Below are 18,290 nucleotides of genomic sequence, written 5' to 3' on the forward strand. Positions count from 1 at the left end.
CCACTGAATTCAATGAGGCTTACTCCCAAGTAAGCGTGCATAGGACTGCAGTCTAAATCAAATTATTGGAGGTGGGAGATGGGAGAGAATAAGTGAAGTACTTATGGGACCATAAATATATCCAAATTTGAAACTTTATTATCAGCTTTGCAGTGTAACCAAGTGACCGACTTATATTAGATTTCCTTTTGCCGTCTTGGTGCACAGCTAACATTCTACTGGAACTTATGTCAGTGACTAAAATAACCCAACTAGTTTCAAGCAGCAAGTGTCTAGTGAGTTACCAGTCGAAGATCTGTATGTCAGAGAAAACATTATTGTAGCTCAGAAACTTCAGGAGAAGAAAGCAAGCCTTCATTTAATCTGGGAAATACCCTTGTGCACATACAGATTTTTTTAAATCATTTGCTCTGTTGTGAATTTGTTCCTTGCAAAGCAAAAGCAGTTGCCTGAGAATTGAAAATGGATCTGTCTTGTCTGGATTTTATATTGGCATGTTTCCTGAATTACTAACTCAAAATAACTACTTTGACCAAGAAGAAGAAGAAAAAACAGGTGACTGGTGAATTTTCTGCTAAATGGTTGAATGAAAATTCTCCTTTCAAAACAATTAAGGTAGGACATGGTGTAGTGGAAAAGAATTAACAAAACATGGGCTTTGGATAAAGATCTGAGATTTCAAAGTTTAGCCTCTGCAAATGCTTTCTTGTGTTGTATCTTTTAAAAGGGGGATCATGTTTCATCCCAATGAACTTTTACTTTTGGAAGAGTGCACTTCATTCCTTTGCATGCTGTAATTTTTGTCAAGAAAGACTAGGTGCTTAATTATTCTATATTCAGAGTAATATCTTGTTCCAGGCAAAGTTCTCTCCCCCCATTTGCCTTTTTCTGGTTTAATAACCCGTATATCAAGCTTCTGTAACAACTGTTGGGCATGCTCTTTGATCATTTGTGTGATTATGTATATGTAGAGGAAAGGTAACAGCACTATATTTATTTTATAGTTGCTTTCAGATACAAGCGTGGCTTTCATGTTTTTGATAGGCTTTTTAATCCCCCTTTTTACATCTGAAAAGTAACAATATTCTTTAGAAGGTCTGACACAGTATAAAGTTGTGATCTTTACATCCAACACATTTCTTGTGAGTTTTCACTCCAAGTATCTGTGGGCAATAGACTATGCCTGGGCTTTATTGAGTAGGTGTTCAGATTTGTTTGCGGGGTAGCTATACAACAATGACCATTCATTCTGATTTGCTTGTGGGGTGTTTATACATCTTCTCATTAATAATTCATTCATCCCATGTGTTTCAGTGCATCTCCCTGCCACTTTTCTAATCACAAAAAGTCCATTTTTAAAAGTAAATTTCCTGTGCTAGGGAGACAGTTTGCTTTAATCCACTGTAAATGCACAAATCTAAATTTCTAGTATGTGCTTAAATCCCTCCCACAAAATAGTGACAGTGTGGAGGCACCCTAAATTGAAGGGACGTAAAAATGTTTTATTTAATATAATGATTTGGCTATTGTATGGAGGAGGCTGTGTTCCATTGACTTACACCCTTATTTTATCTTGGGGTGAGATGGCATAAAGGTTTTCCATCTGATGTCAGCATGCTTAGGTTTTGTGTTTAATCCCCCATAATAGTGTGTATTACAGGTTGTGCAGCAATGCCTTCTCTGCTAGCAATTTGCTTCATGTATGTATACCATTTTTAATCAACCAAGCTAAGACAACAGCTTTGCTAGCTGCCTCTGTCTTCTTCGTGATTTTCATTAAATGCATTAACACAACTAAAGCTGCATTCCTGTACACTCTAGAGCCAAACTAGACATGGTGTTAATTGCATTCATGCAATTCATGTGCATGTTAATGTGCACAAAAATAGCAGCCACAAGGAAGCCTTGAGCAGCCACAGAACCATGAAACTGGAGAGAAGTTTAACTCTTTCTCTTCCTACCCATTTCCCCTACAACAATTTGTTATTTGCATTGCAGGGAAAGCTTCCCTTTGCACTAGTGTAAACTTTTCATGAAATGCGAAATTTGTATTTGAAGAATCAATTGTATCTTTAGGTGTGCAACATTTACTAGTCAACATAGTTTCTTCCTATCTTCTTTGCTTGTTTAAGAAGGGATGGCTTTTGCTCATGAAATGAAGATGATTCTATAGCTACCTTTCCATATTGTACCATTTGGAATATGTCTGATGAGATCCTTTCTTCCTAGGCATTTTTGCACAGAAGTAAATAATGTTTGTGATGGATATGATGATGATGATGATGATTAATTATCCACCCTTCACCCTCAGGTTCCAGGGCAGGTTACAACAGTTTTAAACACATCCTTTAAAAACCATTTAAAACAGCTTACAATCACAAACATCACCCAAAAAAGGATGCATCATAAAAATTTACATCTTGTGTCAAAGGGTTGGGTGCAGAGGTGCATCATTCTCTGGTTACAAAAAGTGAATAAAAAGGACTCTTCCTAATTTTGTAACTTGAGAGGAAAACTAGTGCTGGTCTAGAAAAAAATCCAGAAAATAGACATTACAGTGATTCTGAGATTTTAAAATGCAATATTAATGGAATATAGAAGAATGTACATTAAAAATCTGTTTGTCTTTTCCATGGCCATAGGTGATCTTAAAAATATAGTAAGGATAGGGTGTGATACATTCTAAAGACTATACAGTAGCATCATGTATAACTCAATATGCTGAAAAACATTCACTACCCTTCACATTTAAATTCATATTGGTTTGAACACTGTCAACATCTGGTGCTTACAATTTATAAGAATAGTTTGCTCTTTATCAGTGTGGCTATATTTTAAAGAAATTGAGTAGGATTTTATTTTCTGTTTGTTACTTGAAACCTCATTATTTCAAGGGCCATAGTTGCCTCACCCGGAAATATCTCTCATTCCACCAACTTGGCATGTTTCCTCTAGGGGCAGCTGACATCCAGGGGAATTCTTATCTAGTTCTATTGGATTTAGTAGTAGACCGCCTACCCAACTGCATGTGAGTTTCTCCTTTTGAAACTAACAGTAACAGACCAACTATGGAATAAACACTTAAAAGCTTCTCACAGTTTGTTATTTTTATGCCACATACCTCATGATCATACCTGAATAGCAAATATATTTGTTCTCTATAATTATCTTAGCTTAAAGCCCATTGAATTCATAGGACTTACATCTGAGTAGACATGGTTAAGATTGCACTGTTAATTACTAAATCAGCTTTAGTAATGCTGATAAATACAGATAGTTCTTTGTGTGCCAATGGATAGCTTCATAGTATAATAGGCATACCCATTTGCTTATATGATTTACTTGAACATAACTGATGTTGGAGGAGAGCTTTGCGGATACCATGGACTGCGAAAAAGACAAATAATTGGGTGTTGGAACAAATTAAACCAGAACTATCACTAGAAGCTAAAATGATGAAACTGAGGTTATCATACTTTGGACACATGAGAAAACATGATTCACTAGAAAAGACAACAATGCTGGGAAAAACAGAAGAGAGTAGAAAAAGAGGATGACCAGACAAGAGATGGATTGATTCCATAAAGGAAGCCACAGACCTGAACTTACAAGATCTGAACAGGGTGCTTTATGACAGATGCTCTTGGAGGTCACTGATTCATAGGGTCGCCATAAGTCATAGTCAACTTGAAGGCACATAACAACAACAACAACTTCAGGCATTCTCCATAGCATAATGTAGTATAGCAAAACACAGAACCTGCTGCTCACATGTAGACATTTCCTATGCAGATGTCTGCACCAACGCATGGCTGTCACCAGGGTGAGTGGGATTGCCATGCAGAACATCAGCAGTGGGGCCATCAGCATGTCCCATTGCTCCGTTCTCTTTGTGTGGGTTCTATGAATGGAGAATAGAGCTTTTCTCTTGATCACCAAGCCAGAATCTTTGGATTGGTTCAATCTGGCCACCCAGACAAAACGAAAGCTAATGTTTCATATAGGTTTTGCCTTTTAATTTGATATTTCATGTTAATATTGTATTACTATAAGATGTGAGTGTGAAAAATATTTCTTACAAAACTATTGATAATTCCCAGGCATTTGGCTCTTAATTTGGCATGTTTTTGCAGGGCTTGATGTTGTTGCATCTTTTAGGGGATGGGCTGTTCCACAGCCAAACATTTATGTATTGTGTTGTTTATTTTTTGTTGTTTTATTTTTTTATTGGTTATCTTTTTATTGATCGTAAGTCGCTTTGGGTTCACTTTTGTGAAGAAAACCAATTAATAAATTTAAACAACAACAATTTGACCAGCACACCAAGGATTCTTGATGTTTGTTTGGGGGAAGTGTGATTATACTGAACAGCAAACAAGTGCAAATTCATTGCAAATGGTAATACCAGCACTTTGGCAGAAATGGAAAGTAGCATCAGTTACTTCAGGCATTTTTATGGTACACCTCCTCCCTTGCATGCTTCAGGCATGTTCTTTGACCAACGCATGCTACATGAATGACATTTAGTGTTTTATCTTCCCATCAGGGGAAGATGGCTCTTTTTATTATAGTGTTCATGACTTGTTCGTGCACACCAAATCTGTTTGTCATCCCAGTTTTTAATATCTAGTGGCTGGCTTCCACAGTTTTGCCATATGTTCATGATGGCAGAAGGAAGGACAAGAACATGTGTAATGTCATGACTAAGAGGCTGAGCTAGGGAAGTCCCTCCTATGTGTATATTGCTTGTGTGTGTATGTGTTTAAGCTCTATGCACAGGAACAGATGAACACATGGAAGGTTAGTGGGCATGATCCTGAATTCCACCACCATCTCCATACAATGATTTGTCTTGGGAAAAAAGTATTGGCTTCAGCCCCCCATTTGCAATGGGGGAATAATAACACTGTCCTACTTTACTGGGCTGTTATAAGGATTATTGACATAATGTTTGTGAACTGTTTTGAACATTCAGAAATTGCTATAGAAATGCCAATAATTACTATTGTTATTCCCTTCAAGGAATCTGTCACTTATTGTACAGAAATGGCACTATCCCCATTTGTGGTGGCATTTATATATATATATATATATATATAATGTATATATATATGTATATGTATATATATATATATGTGTATATATATATGTATATATATATATATGTATATATATGTGTGTGTGTGTATATATATATGTATATATATATATATATGTATATATATATATATGTGTGTGTGTGTGTATATATATATATATGTATATATATATATATATGTATATATATATATATATGTATATATATAAATCTTCTGAAAAACAGACTTTAAAATATATTAAAACAAAACATATTTTATAATAAGATGGTATTTGCAAGAGGCCCTCTGCTGCAGAGCGCAGTGATCGACTGGGTATATAAAGGATAAGACTTCTTTCAGGTATCCTGGTCCCAAGCTGTATATGGTTTTGTACACCAAAACTGGAACCTTGAACTTGGTCCGGTAGCAAATGGGCAGCCAGTGCAATTGTTTCAACAGCAGGTGACATGTTGGCGATACCCTGCCCCAGTGAGCACTTGCCCCACCACATTTTGCACCAGCTGTAGCTTCCGGACCAACCTCAAGGGTAGCCCCACATAGAGCTCATTACAGTAATCCAGCCTGGAGGTTACTAGGGCATAGACAACAGTGGTCAGGCTATCCCAGTCCAGAAACAACCACAGCTATCTTACCAGCCGAAGCTGGTAAAAGGCACTCCTAGCCACAGAGGTCACCTGGGCCTCTAGTGACAAGGATGGATTCTGAAGCGCTCCCAGGCTATGAACCTGCTCTTTCAGAGGGAGTGCAACCCCATCCAAAGCAAGCAATTATCTGAACTTGGGAACCACCAACCCACAATGCCTCCATCTTTCTAGGACTCAGACTCAATTTGTTGGCCCCCATCCAGCCTACTACTGAGTCCAGGCAATGGTCCAGGGCTTGCACGGCCTCCCCTGATTCAGATGTTACAGAGAAATAGAGCTGGGTATCATCAGCGTACTGCTGACACCTTGCCCCAAATCTCCTGATGGCTGCTCCCAAGGGCTTCATATAGATGTTAAACAGCATGGGGGACAAGATTGTACCCTGCAGCACCCCACGGCATAACTGCCAGGGGACCAAAAGACAATCACCCAATGCTATTCTCTGAAAACGACCCTGGAGGTAGGATTGGAACCACTGTAAAACAGTGCCTCCAGTACCCATCTCACTAAGTCAGCTCAGAAGGATACCATGTTCAATAGTATCAAAAGCTGTTGAGGGATCAGGTAAGAGTAACAAGTCACACTCCCCCTGTCCTTTTCCTGATAAAGGTCATCCATGAGGGCGATCAAGGACGATTCAGTCCTATAACCAGGCCTGAACCCAGAATGGAATGGTCAAGATAATGTGTTTCATTCAAGAGTACTTGCAATTGCTGAGCCTCAACCCTCTCAATCACCTTCTCTAAGGGGGTATTTAAGACTGGGTGGTAGTTGTCACAAAACAATGGGTCCAGGGTGGGCTTTTTCAGGAACATTCGGATCACCACCTCTTTCAGGGCATTTGGGATTGCTCCCTCCCACAAAGATGCATTGACCACATCCTGGATCCACTCAGTCATACCCCCTTGGCAAGCTTTAATAAGCCAAGAAGGACAAGGGTTAAGAGGACACACCAGGCCTCATCAACTGAAACTGATCCCAAGAAGTTACAGCAGATGTTGCACTGGACACCTCACTGGGGACTACAGGAGTTGTGGATGGGGCATCAGGATTGCTATTGAGGTGAGCAACTTCCCCTCGAAGTGCTTTGCAAACAATTCACAGTGGGCCTTTGAAGGGACTAAAACTCAATTTCTTGGAGTTGATGTCAACAAACGTCTGACAATATGAAAGAGCTGCCCTCACCACCACACTGCCCTCACCACCACACAGTAGGCACAGCTATGTTTTATTCGTGCCTGATCAGCCTCACAGCACATCTTTTGCCACTTGCAGTCTAGCCGTCGTCCAGCCTATTTTATTGTCCTTTGTTCGCTGGTTTACCAAGGTGCAAACCAGGCTCCACAATGCTGGAGCAACCGTGTTAAGAGCCCAGCATGTCTCATTGTTCCACAGCATGACAAGGGCTTCAGCAGAGTCACCTGCTCTATCTATTGGGAACTCCCCCAGGGCATTCAAGAATCCAGTGGATTTCATTAGTCTCTGGGGGTGGACCATCTTAGTCTGTCCACTATTCCAGCAGGGGAGGATTGGAGCTGTAGTTCTAATAATTCTTTCTCTCTGGGTCAATAAATCAACAATATTGTAGGGTTCTAACTCCATCTGAACATAAAAAGTATATTTTTAAAAACATTTTATGTTGCTTCCAAGTTTAGTTTGGAATTTCAATCCCTAGAGGAATTTATAATATTATTAACATAAAGTTCAACAATGCAGACACACTCTTAAACCATGAATTTGTTTTGCATGTAAGCTTGTCATATGCAATGAGTAAGGGCTTATTTCTTGGAGGGGGGTTACCACAAGATCAAAGAACATAAACTAAAATACATTTGCTTCTGTCACTGTTGTTAACTGTGGCGCACTGGAATCTTTCATCTCCCACTAGATTTCACATATGTCTCAGTGGTGTCGTATCTATCTCTAGGAACAACACTACCAGCATTTCTGTTTAAACCTTGTTAGAAAAAGCTAGGGTCAAGCAGACCCTAGAAATTTCTGGCTGCATTCCTACTTAGCTGAGAGTGAATCCCATTGATTTCACTGAGCCTTGCTTCCCAGCAAACATACTTAAGATTGCGTTGTCAGTGTGCAGACTCTTGTTTGCAGCAGTGTTTATACTAGATTTTCTTTGTAGTTAACGTGAAGGGCTTTGACTTTAGGTGACAGATAGTAGCAGCTGTAAATTATTGGATCAGCTGTCCTCTGGGCATAGTTAAATGGACAGTTGGTCTTGTATAGATGCAGCCTTTACATGGGAAATTCCATGCTCAGAGATGCTTCTCTACACCCTATCAACTCAATAATAATAATAATAATAATAAATTTAATTTCTGTGTCGCCTATCTGGCCAATGGCCACTCTAGGCGACGTACAAAATCGTTAAAACACAATATGGTAAAATGCAGTAATACAGTATAAAAACAATATAAAAGCAATACAGCAGCAACAACAATATTAAAACAGGGTAGGAGGCATTACAATCATAGCAATTAACCCTCCCCGGAGATCCCGAAGGCCTGTTGAAAGAGCCAGGTCTTTAAGGCTTTTCGAAATACATTTAGGGAAGAGGCGTGCCGGAGATCTTGTGGGAGGGAGTTCCAGAGGGAGGGGGCCACCACTGAGAATGCCCTCTCTCTAGTACCCGCCAATCTAGCTGTTTTTGTCGGCAGGATTGAGAGAAGGCCCTGTGTGGCCGATCTTGTTGGGCGGCATAATTGGTGGTGTTGAAGGCGCTCCGTAAGATAAACTGGGCCGAAACCATATAGGGATTTAAAGGTTAATACCAACACCTTGAATTGGGCTCGGAAAACAACTGGAAGCCAGTGTAGATCGAACAACACTGGTGTGATGTGATCCCGGCGGCGACTATTCGTAAGTAGTCGAGCCGCCGCATTTTGTATAAGTTGTAATTTCCGGACCGTTTTCAAGGGTAACCCCACGTAGAGCGCATTACAGTAATCCAAACGAGAGGTGACCAGGGCGTGTACCACCAGTGGGAGCTGATGAACAGGAAGGTAGGGTTGCAGCCTTCGTATGAGGTGTAGTTGATACCAAGCTGCCCGGCTCAACACAAAAGCACATGGTTTCATATATATGTGCCTGACTTAAGGTTTTGATTTAGGCAAGTCTACAAAGTGCTTCGTATAACCAAAGAAGAGCTCTATTTTGCAAAGCACACACATGTGCCTATTTACGCAGCAGTCATTCCAATATGGGTTTGTATTAAACAGGGATTTTTTTTCTGGCTGTGGGTGGAACATGTGATATAATTTTCAGTTCTTGTGTGGAATGTCTTGGTGTCAATGCCAGCTTAAAAACAAAACATAATTTTAACAAATAACTTGTTTTTATAGGATTAATTTAACATAATCCTTTACTATCTGACTGCTGTGAAGGTGACTGGTGAATAGTTCCTCTTTCAACAAGCCTTTTCAGTAGTTATGTTTTCACAGTCTGTATCTGTGTTGGAATTGTTTTTTAAGATGTTTGTAAGGTGTTTTGTTTTAAATATGTTTTAGTGCTCTCTTATCTGTATGCTACCCTGGGTTCCCTTTGGGAGAAAAGGTGGAATATAAATTTAATAAATAAATAAAGAGTTAAGGGGGCTAGAATATCTGTTTAAGTCTTAGCTGGGGAAGTTACAGGGTGGTTGATATTTACTCAATGAAAGTGATACAGAGATCTCCTTGGGGTAACACACCTCCTTCTTCCTCTAACTAGGATTATGTAAGCCAGAACTGTGTGTGAAAAGGACCATAGAATCAGCTTCAGGGATAGTGGCCACTCCTGAATACATTTCCAACCCATAAACAAATTAGTTTATGTATGAGCTTGTGCTTTGACCTGATCTGAAGCAAAGGTTTGTGCATGTTTCCCAGTCAAGGTTCTAGTGTGGATCTAGTGTGTGCTCCATGGTTTGTCTGTTTGTTTTCCTGGTGGCAGGGGGCAGCAATGGGGAAGCACTTGACACATTTACGGCTTGCAGCTTCATGTTGCATCCAAACGTGGTCAGTGAGAGAGACACAGCAATTGGAGAATGAGACAAGACAGAAAGAGGCAGAGGTTGAGTTTTTGAACCCATACACCATGATCCTATTTCCAATAGTGGCATGTACATGTGGGGTGGAGCTGGGGAACTGTCTTCCTGACTCCAGGAAGCATCGCTGCTGCTTCCCTAGATGAGGCTGGGGTAGGGTAGCAGTGAGACTCGGGCTGCATGGGTGTACCAGCAGGAGTGCCATACTGCTGGCAACTCCCACCTTGTCACTGCCCTGCCCTAGCTACCTTCAGGGAAGCAGCAGTGCTGCCAGTGTTGAGAAGGCAGCTCTGCTGTACTGTTTCCATCTGAAGGAAGCCAGATCTGGGTCATCCTGCTCTGGAACATCTCACTGTTTAGAGAACATGTGTCCTCCTGTTCCTTAGTGTATCATAATCCACAACATTAGTAGTGGAATTACTGGGCTCCTGCTGGGAGGAAGGGCAGGATATAAATAATAATAATAATAATAATAATAATAATAATAATAATAATAATAATAATAATAATAATAATAATAATAATAATAATAATAATAAATAAATTTAATTTCTGTGTCGCCTATCTGGCCAAAGGCCACTCTAGGCGACGTACAAAACAGTTAAAACACAATGAGATAAAATACAATAATACAATAAAAAACAGTATGAGAATAATACAGCAGCAACAATATTAAAACAGGGTAGGAGGCATTTCAGTCACAGTAATTAACCCTCCCCGGAGATCCCAAAGGCCTGTTGAAAGAGCCAGGTCTTTAAGGCTTTACGGAATACATTTAGGGAAGAAGCGTGCCAGAGATCTTGTGGGAGGGAGTTCCAGAGAGTGGGGGCCGCCACTGAGAATGCCCTCTCTCTTGTACCCGCCAATCTAGCTGTTTTTGTTGGCGGGATTGAGAGAAGGCCTTGAGTGGCTGATCTTGTCAGGCGGCATAATTGGTGGTGTTGAAGGCGCTCCGTAAGATAAACTGGGCCGAGACCGTATAGGGATTTAAAGGTTAATACCAACACCTTGAATTGGGCCCAGAAAACAACTGGAAGCCAGTGTAGATCGAACAACACTGGTGTGATGTGATCCCGGCGGCGACTATTCGTAAGTAGTCGAGCCGCCGCATTTTGTATAAGTTGTAATTTCCGGACCGTTTTCAAGGGTAACCCCACGTAGAGCGCATTACAGTAGTCCAAACGAGAGGTGACCAGGGCGTGTACTGCCAGGGGGAGCTGATGAGCAGGAAGGTAGGGTTGCAGCCTTCGTATGAGGTGTAGTTGATACCAGGCTGCCCGGCTCACCGCCGAAATCTGAGCCTCCATGGACAGCCTGGAGTCAAGTACAACCCCAAGGCTGCGGACCTGGTCCTTCAGGGGTAAACTCACCCCATTGAACTTCAGGTCAACATCTCCCAACCTTCTTTTGTCCCCCACAAGTAGCACCTTGGTCTTATCGGGGTTCAGCTTCAGCTTGTTCCTTCCCATCCATCCACTCATGGATTCCAGGCACTTGGACAAGGTCTCCACAGCCAACTCTGGTGAAGATTTAAATGAAAGATAGAGCTGAGTGTCATCTGCATATTGGTGACACTGCAGCCCAAATCTCCTGATGATTGTCCCCAGCGGCTTCATATAAATATTAAATAGCATGGGAGAGAGGATAGAGCCCTGTGGCACACCACAGTTGAGAGGCCAAGGGTCTGAAACCTCCTCCCCCAATGCTACTTGTTGGTACCTATCAGAGAGAAAGGAACAGAACCACTGTAATACAGTGCCTCCAATTCCCAATCACTCCAGGCGATGTAAAAGGATACCGTGGTCGACAGTATCAAAAGCCGCTGAGAGATCGAGGAGGACAAGAAAGGTGAATTCTCCCCTATCTAATGCCCTCCTCAAATCATCTACCAGAGCGACCAAGGCTGTTTCAGTTCCGTGACCAGTCCTGAAACCCGATTGGTATGGATCCAAGTAATCCGTTTCATCCAAGTGTGTTGACAACTGGTTGGCCACCACTCGCTCAATGACCTTGCCCAAAAATGGTAGGTTCGAAATTGGGCGGAAGTTATTGAAAACTTGGGGATCCAAGGAGGGCTTCTTCAGGATGGGCTTTACAATTGCCTCCTTGAAGGCTGATGGCATCACACCCTCTTTCAAGGAAGCATTTACCACCGCCTTGATCCTCTTGCCCAATTTCTCTCTGCAGCTCATAAGGAGCCACGATGGGCAAGGATCAGTTAGACAAGTGGTAGGCTTCACAGATGAAAGCACCTTGTCCACATCCTCAGAAGGGAGAAGCTGAAACCAATCCCAACTTACCGGCATGCAACTGGCCAACTCTGGTTCATCCACTGTATCCACGGTGCACGGGATCGAGCTCCGTAAGTGTTTGATTTTGTCAGCGAAGTGCTTTGCTAATATATCACAGGAGGCCTTTGACTGTTCCAAGGGTTCCTGAGCAACTGGACCGACCAGGCTTCGGACCACCTGGAACAGCCTCCTGGGACAGCACTCCGCAGACGCAATAGAGGCAGCAAAGAAAGCCTTCTTTCCTGCCTTTATTGCCACTTGGTAGGCAGCTACTGCTGCTCTAACCTGTGTCTGGACATCTTCGGAGCGAGATTTCTGCCACCGGCGCTCTAGTCCTGTGAGTCGTCTCACCTCCTGTCTCAAACTACGCAACCGTGGTGTATACCATGGTGCTAGCTGAGTTCTATTCAGGGGGAGAGGACGTTACGGAGCCACCCGGTCTAATGCCCTGGTGATCCCATCATTCCACTCCTTCAACAGGGTTTCGACCAGGCGACCTTCAGCAGGTTCCAATTCCCCTAGCGCAGTCAGGAATCCATCCGGATCCATCAGGCGCCTGGGGCGGACCATTCTAATAGGTCCTTCACCCCTGCGGAGGGGGCATGGCATCGAGAAGTCCATGTTTACCAGGTAGTGATCTGACCATGACACAGGGGTGGAATGAACCACTCCCAACTTCAGACCACTTCTCTCCTCTCCCAGGACAAATACAAGGTTGAGAGCATGACCGGCTACATGGGTGGGCCCAGTATTACTAAGGTGCAGTTCCCAGGAAGCCATGGTTTCCAGGAAATCCCGAGGGGCTCCAGTGAGAGTGGCCTCGGCATGCACGTTAAAGTCACCCAGCACTAACAATTCTGGGGACAATGCCCGTACAGCCGAGACCACCTCCAGCACCTCAGCCAGGGAGTCTGCTGTGCAGCGGGGTGGGCGGTACACCAGCAGGATCCCTAAACTGCCCTTCGGGCCCAACCTCCAGTACATACAATCAACAAATTGAGTCCTATGGAGAGGAGGTCTGGCAAAAACCAAGGACTCTCGGTAGATGACTGCCACGCCCCCTCCCTGCCTTCCTACCCTCGGCTGCTGTGCATAACGGAAACCTGGTGGACACATGGCCTCAAGAATGGGAGCAGAGGCTTCGTCCAACCAAGTTTCCGTAATGCATGCCAGGTCTGCCCGCCCATCCAAGATCATATCATGAATGAGTGAGGTTTTCTGAGCCACAGACCTGGCATTACATAACAGCAGTCGAATAATAAATAAATAAACAAACAAATGTTAAAGCTCCCCCCACCAAGGTGGATTTGAGGTAGATTTAAAGATGATCTTCTGTCGCTCTTGATATTAGGTCTTGCGCTCTGGTCATACTTTTCATCATTTCACTTTTTAAAAATTTTTTTAATGATTGTTTTAAAATTGTTTTATGATGATGATGAGAGCTACCTTTGCAGACCCTTGGAACTGAAAATGGGTTCTGCAAGATGCCCTTAAATATTGTTTTTCTTTTATAGAAAGAAATGTTGAGGCTGGGTGTTTTCAGGACTCAAAAGACCCATTCATAAAGAAATTATTGTAGCAATGACAATTGTTGGTTAACTCTTGTTTTAAATGTAGTGTCTGGGATTCATGAGATTATATGTAGAATGTTCTGATATTTCTGAGATTAACCCTATAGTTAGATTCCAGGTGCGACTGAGATAAAACATTAGCATTGGTTGGTTGGTTGATTCCTGGAGTTACTAAGGCTTTCTTTGCATTTAAAATAGACTGTCCTTTGCACCTAAATGCTCAGCCATTAAACATTGCATGGGAATCATCACAGAGGTTTTGCCTCCCCCCTTTCCTCTTTTCATCCTTAAAAATACACACTTGGTGTTGGGTGATATTTTAGATATTTGACATACCCTTGAAGCAATCCAAGAAGTCATTGAGGAGGCAGGCCGAGGCTGTCAATTGTTGTGTTAATATATAACACCAGTAGACATCTGCCATGAACATGAGACAGTGAAACTTACAACCAGCAGCACCTGTTAGTGTTATTGGGACAGGCCTTTTTATGATATTGTCACCTGAAGATGTTTATATAATTCTAAAGTAATGTCAAGGCAATTGCCAAATTAATCCCCACACATACACACACACACACACATACAAGTTAGTTAACACAAAACACTATTTTTCCCGAGAGGAAAAAAATGCATAGGATAGAAATGAACCCCTAACTTTCATTTCACTGTTAGCCTGCATTTTACACACTTAAGTTGTCTTTCACGGCAAAAAGAGGAGCAGAAATAGCAGCACAACCACAATGTGCCTGGGACTGTATTTGCATGAATTAAAACATTTGCACAGGTCTGACCAGTGTCTAATTTTGGACTTCAATGAGGTGAGTTGTCTGTTAGACAAAATAGGCTGTGAGATATGTAGGAAAATATTGGGTGGTATTCAACTAAGTCCTGCTCAGTGTAGACCCACTGTAGTTAGTCATGTCCATTAACTTCAATGGGTCTACTCTGAGTAGGACTAGCATTGAATTCCACCCTTTATTTCAAATGGAACCTCTAGGCTATGGTTTGAAGTGCATCATGGATACAAGTGCATCCATTGGAAGACTGGTGCCATATAGCTAAAGTGATGGTGGTGGTTCATATAACCCACCACAGCCAGCATTAAGTGTAGGATGTCACAGAGTCCTAGGGGAACAAAATTAGTTCCTGCCAGGACCAAGTATATACCAGCTTGCTGTGGATCAGGATTAGGGGAACTCAGGCCTGGGGCCAAATGCTGCCCCCAGACCTTTCTATGTAGCCCCCGGGACTCTCCTCAGCCATAGCTCCTCTCCCCAGGCCACACCCCTTACTGGTCCTGCTTTGCACCCTCTTTGCTTTTCTTTGGCTGCAATTTGTCCTTAAACTCTAATAATGCCTCTTACCTGCCTGGATGGAAGATAGAGAGGTGTGTGAGTGTGTGCAGAAACTACCCTGCTGTGCAAAGGTAAAATTCACATTCATTGCTCTGCCTCTGTAACCAGCCACTGGGATATGACCTCTAGAAAATTGCCCAGAAGGGAATGTGGCCCTCCAGCTGAAAACAGTTCCCTGCCTCTTCATAATATGCTACAGAGTTCAGTTACACAGCAAAAGGTGTCTGCAGGTCAACACAAGCAAGTGAGCCAGACTGTATGCTGTGAGGGAAGACACCACCCTTCCCCAAGAGTCACTTACCAATATAACCTGTAGGAAAATGCTTTCTCAATGCCAAAGACAGCAACTGTCCAGAAGTTTGCAGGAACATCAAAAGTGGTCTCTGATGAAGTGTGGGGCATAAACTGCTGCTGCCAGCAGAAAAGCCCATCAGTGCAGATGCACAAGTCCTTATGTGTACCTTACACATAATCTCTCTAGATCAGGAGTTTCAAACTGTGGTTCATGGACCACCAGCGGTCCGCGAGATTAGTTCGGGTAGTCTGGAACATGTCTACCTTAAATATTCACGTTAATTTTTAATTGTATTTTTATTGTTTCTTTTATTTCTTATATTGTATTACAGTTGGAATTCTATGGAATGCAAATTGTAACAATAAAATACAATGTAAGAAATAAAAGAAGATACAAAATATAATTAAATATCATACAGCATCTAGCACAGCACATTAAAATTGCTATAACAGGCAGAAAAATCATTAAGTGACCCACCAAGACCATCAGCAGTTTTCAAGTGGTCTGGGAGGGGAAGGAGTTTAGGAACCACTGCTCTGGATTATGAAAGTCAAAAATGTAATTAACAGTGTAGAATCAGATTATTGTACAACCTTGGTTAATATTCTATTCCTCTCCTTTCTTACAGGATATATGTGAAGATATCTCTGATCACGTTGAACAAATCCATGCTCTTCTGGAAACTGAATTTTCCCTGAAGCTTCTGTCTTACTCTGTCAATGTGATTGTTGACATCCACACAGTGCAACTTCTTTGGCACCAGCTTCGAGTTTCTGTCCTGGTTCTGCGAGAGAGAATTCTACAGGGACTGCAGGATGCCAATGGGAATTACACTAGGCAAACTGATATTCTACAAGCCTTTTCAGAGGAAACAAAGGAGGTATGGCAAGTCAATGTAAGAATTTACTTTTTTATTTCTAATCCTTAGTTGTGTTCGCACATTCAAGCTCATTTAAAGGAATCTAGTTACTTCTGCTGCTACTACAAAACATGCTTAGTTCAGGAAATTCAAGCTATTGTCTGCCCAGAGTTGTCAATCAGTTTTTAGGGTGATGCAGTAAGTAATTCAGAATGACTGAATTAGGTAAAATAAAGTGTGGGTCTGTCATGTTTGCTTGGAAGCTGCTGTGCCAAAGATAAAACCGAATGAATGTAGAGCTAAAGGCAAAAGCCTGTATGTAACCCAAGTGGCAAAGTCCCATAGCACATGTGGATTATTTACATTCTGTGATTAGCACAGAGAGTGGATGCATGAATCATTTCTTTAATGGAAAGTTATAGGTTCACATGAACAACACTACTGAAAGAACCTTTTAAATCTGCAATTAACATTTTCCCCATGACTGTACAGATGTGCATGCGTTATAGGCAGGATTCTCCTGCAATCCTAAAAATGTGTCATAAATCTCATTAAATCAGTGTGATCAAAATGGAGTGTGTTTTGCACATCCATTTTGCATTCCAATCCTATCAAAAGATATGCTTAATTTATGGAGTGCTTAGGGTCAAGCATAACTGATCCCTGCCTACTCAACACTATGATGTTTGGCATTACACTGATCAAAAGCAACTTGGAAGCACGCCATGGAAGTTACTGTTTCAGGGCCAGTTTAAACATGATAACTGCAGTGTGGAGACTGACAAAAAGCCCAGGGCCACAGAAGAACTCCACTCCAGTGGGCATAACATTTAAAAGGCTCTTTCCCCCACCAACCAGCCTTTACACATGCAGACACTATGTCAGTGTAGTGTGACTTTTTCCTGGACTCTGGATCGTTGGCATGGAAATGCTGCCAGGTAAAGCAGCTTTTTAGATATCATGCTAGACACCTGGTTTTGTACTGGCTATGACTGACACAGTTCTACAAGGGCTTCAGGGTGCCAATGGGAATTAAAGCAATGCTTCTTGGTGGGTTCTTCGTGGCAATGTTTAAATTAGCTCAGTGGTAGAGCAACTGCTTTGCATACAGAAGGTCCCAGATTTAACTCCTGGCATCTCCAAGCAGGACTGGGAAATCCTGTTGGAAATCCTGGAGCTAGATGGACCAATGGTCTGATTCTGTATAAGGCAGCTTCCTACATTCCTATGACCCTTGTATAGTGCCGGCTGGGGTGATGTGTGCAGAAAACAGAAGAGACTACCACCAAAGCTGCTATAAAAAGTCTTTAATAAGAATAATGTGAGTATCATCTAACCCACTGTTCTTCAACCTTGGGTTTTCAAATGTTGTTGGACTACAGTTTCCATCATCCCTAACCAGCTTAGCCAATGGCCAAGGATGATGGGAGTTGTAGTCCAACAACACCTGGGGACCCAAGGTTGAAGAACAGTGATCTAATCTGTGGCCCTCCAGATGTTGTTGGGAACTTGAAGCTTGAATCCAATAACATCTGAAGGGCTACAGTCTCCCTTTCTCTGATCCAAAGCCCTTTCTGGCCTCTTAACCAGGGAATTCTAAAATCTGCTTCTGAAAGATATACTTTCCTTGTCTGCTCCCAACTTAACCGAATGTCTTACTGCAAACATAGAATGTGGGCAAGTCCAGTTGTTAACTACCTAAGGCTGCAGTAAGAGATTTTGATTTTCCCTAGCATGGAACAGAACAGAAGGATGTTGTGGTTTGACAAGATCAAATCCTTAGACAACATTAAAGATGTATTTTGTTCAGATTCCCAAATCTGAATTTAAATCTAGTCTCCAGGCAAAAAAGTTTACAAGTTGAGACTCATCTTTAGATCTGCCATTGCATAGTTCATTTACTCACAACAAACAAGAGTCTGGTTCTACTTCATAGAAACTGTGAGCATAGGATGCTTGCACGAATGTGAAGGCCAAGTTGTTTTTACAAACTCTGTTCATCCATGATTTGCACAAGCCCATTGCATAGTAAGCTTATCCATGGCATGGCTAGTTATGATGCTTAACATTCAATCTATTAATACTACCACATTGTTGCTTTTTGTTTCTGTTGCTGCTAACTAATAATTTTAAACAA

General features: G+C 41.9%; 1 protein-coding gene across 1 annotated transcript in view; it reads left to right on the top strand.

Moving 5' to 3' along the window:
• Positions 1–522: 522 nt before the first annotated feature.
• LOC133377466 (A-kinase anchor protein 6-like) overlaps positions 523–18,290 on the top strand; it is a 282,604-nt gene continuing 264,836 nt past the window's right edge. The window contains exons 1-2 of the mRNA XM_061611610.1: positions 523–615; positions 15,923–16,189. The gene's annotated coding sequence lies outside the window, so the exon portion shown is untranslated. The remainder of the gene's footprint in view (positions 616–15,922; positions 16,190–18,290) is intronic.

The sequence above is a fragment of the Rhineura floridana genome, chromosome 2, assembly GCF_030035675.1.
Source record: "Rhineura floridana isolate rRhiFlo1 chromosome 2, rRhiFlo1.hap2, whole genome shotgun sequence".
In the NCBI taxonomy this organism is placed as follows: domain Eukaryota; kingdom Metazoa; phylum Chordata; class Lepidosauria; order Squamata; family Rhineuridae; genus Rhineura; species Rhineura floridana.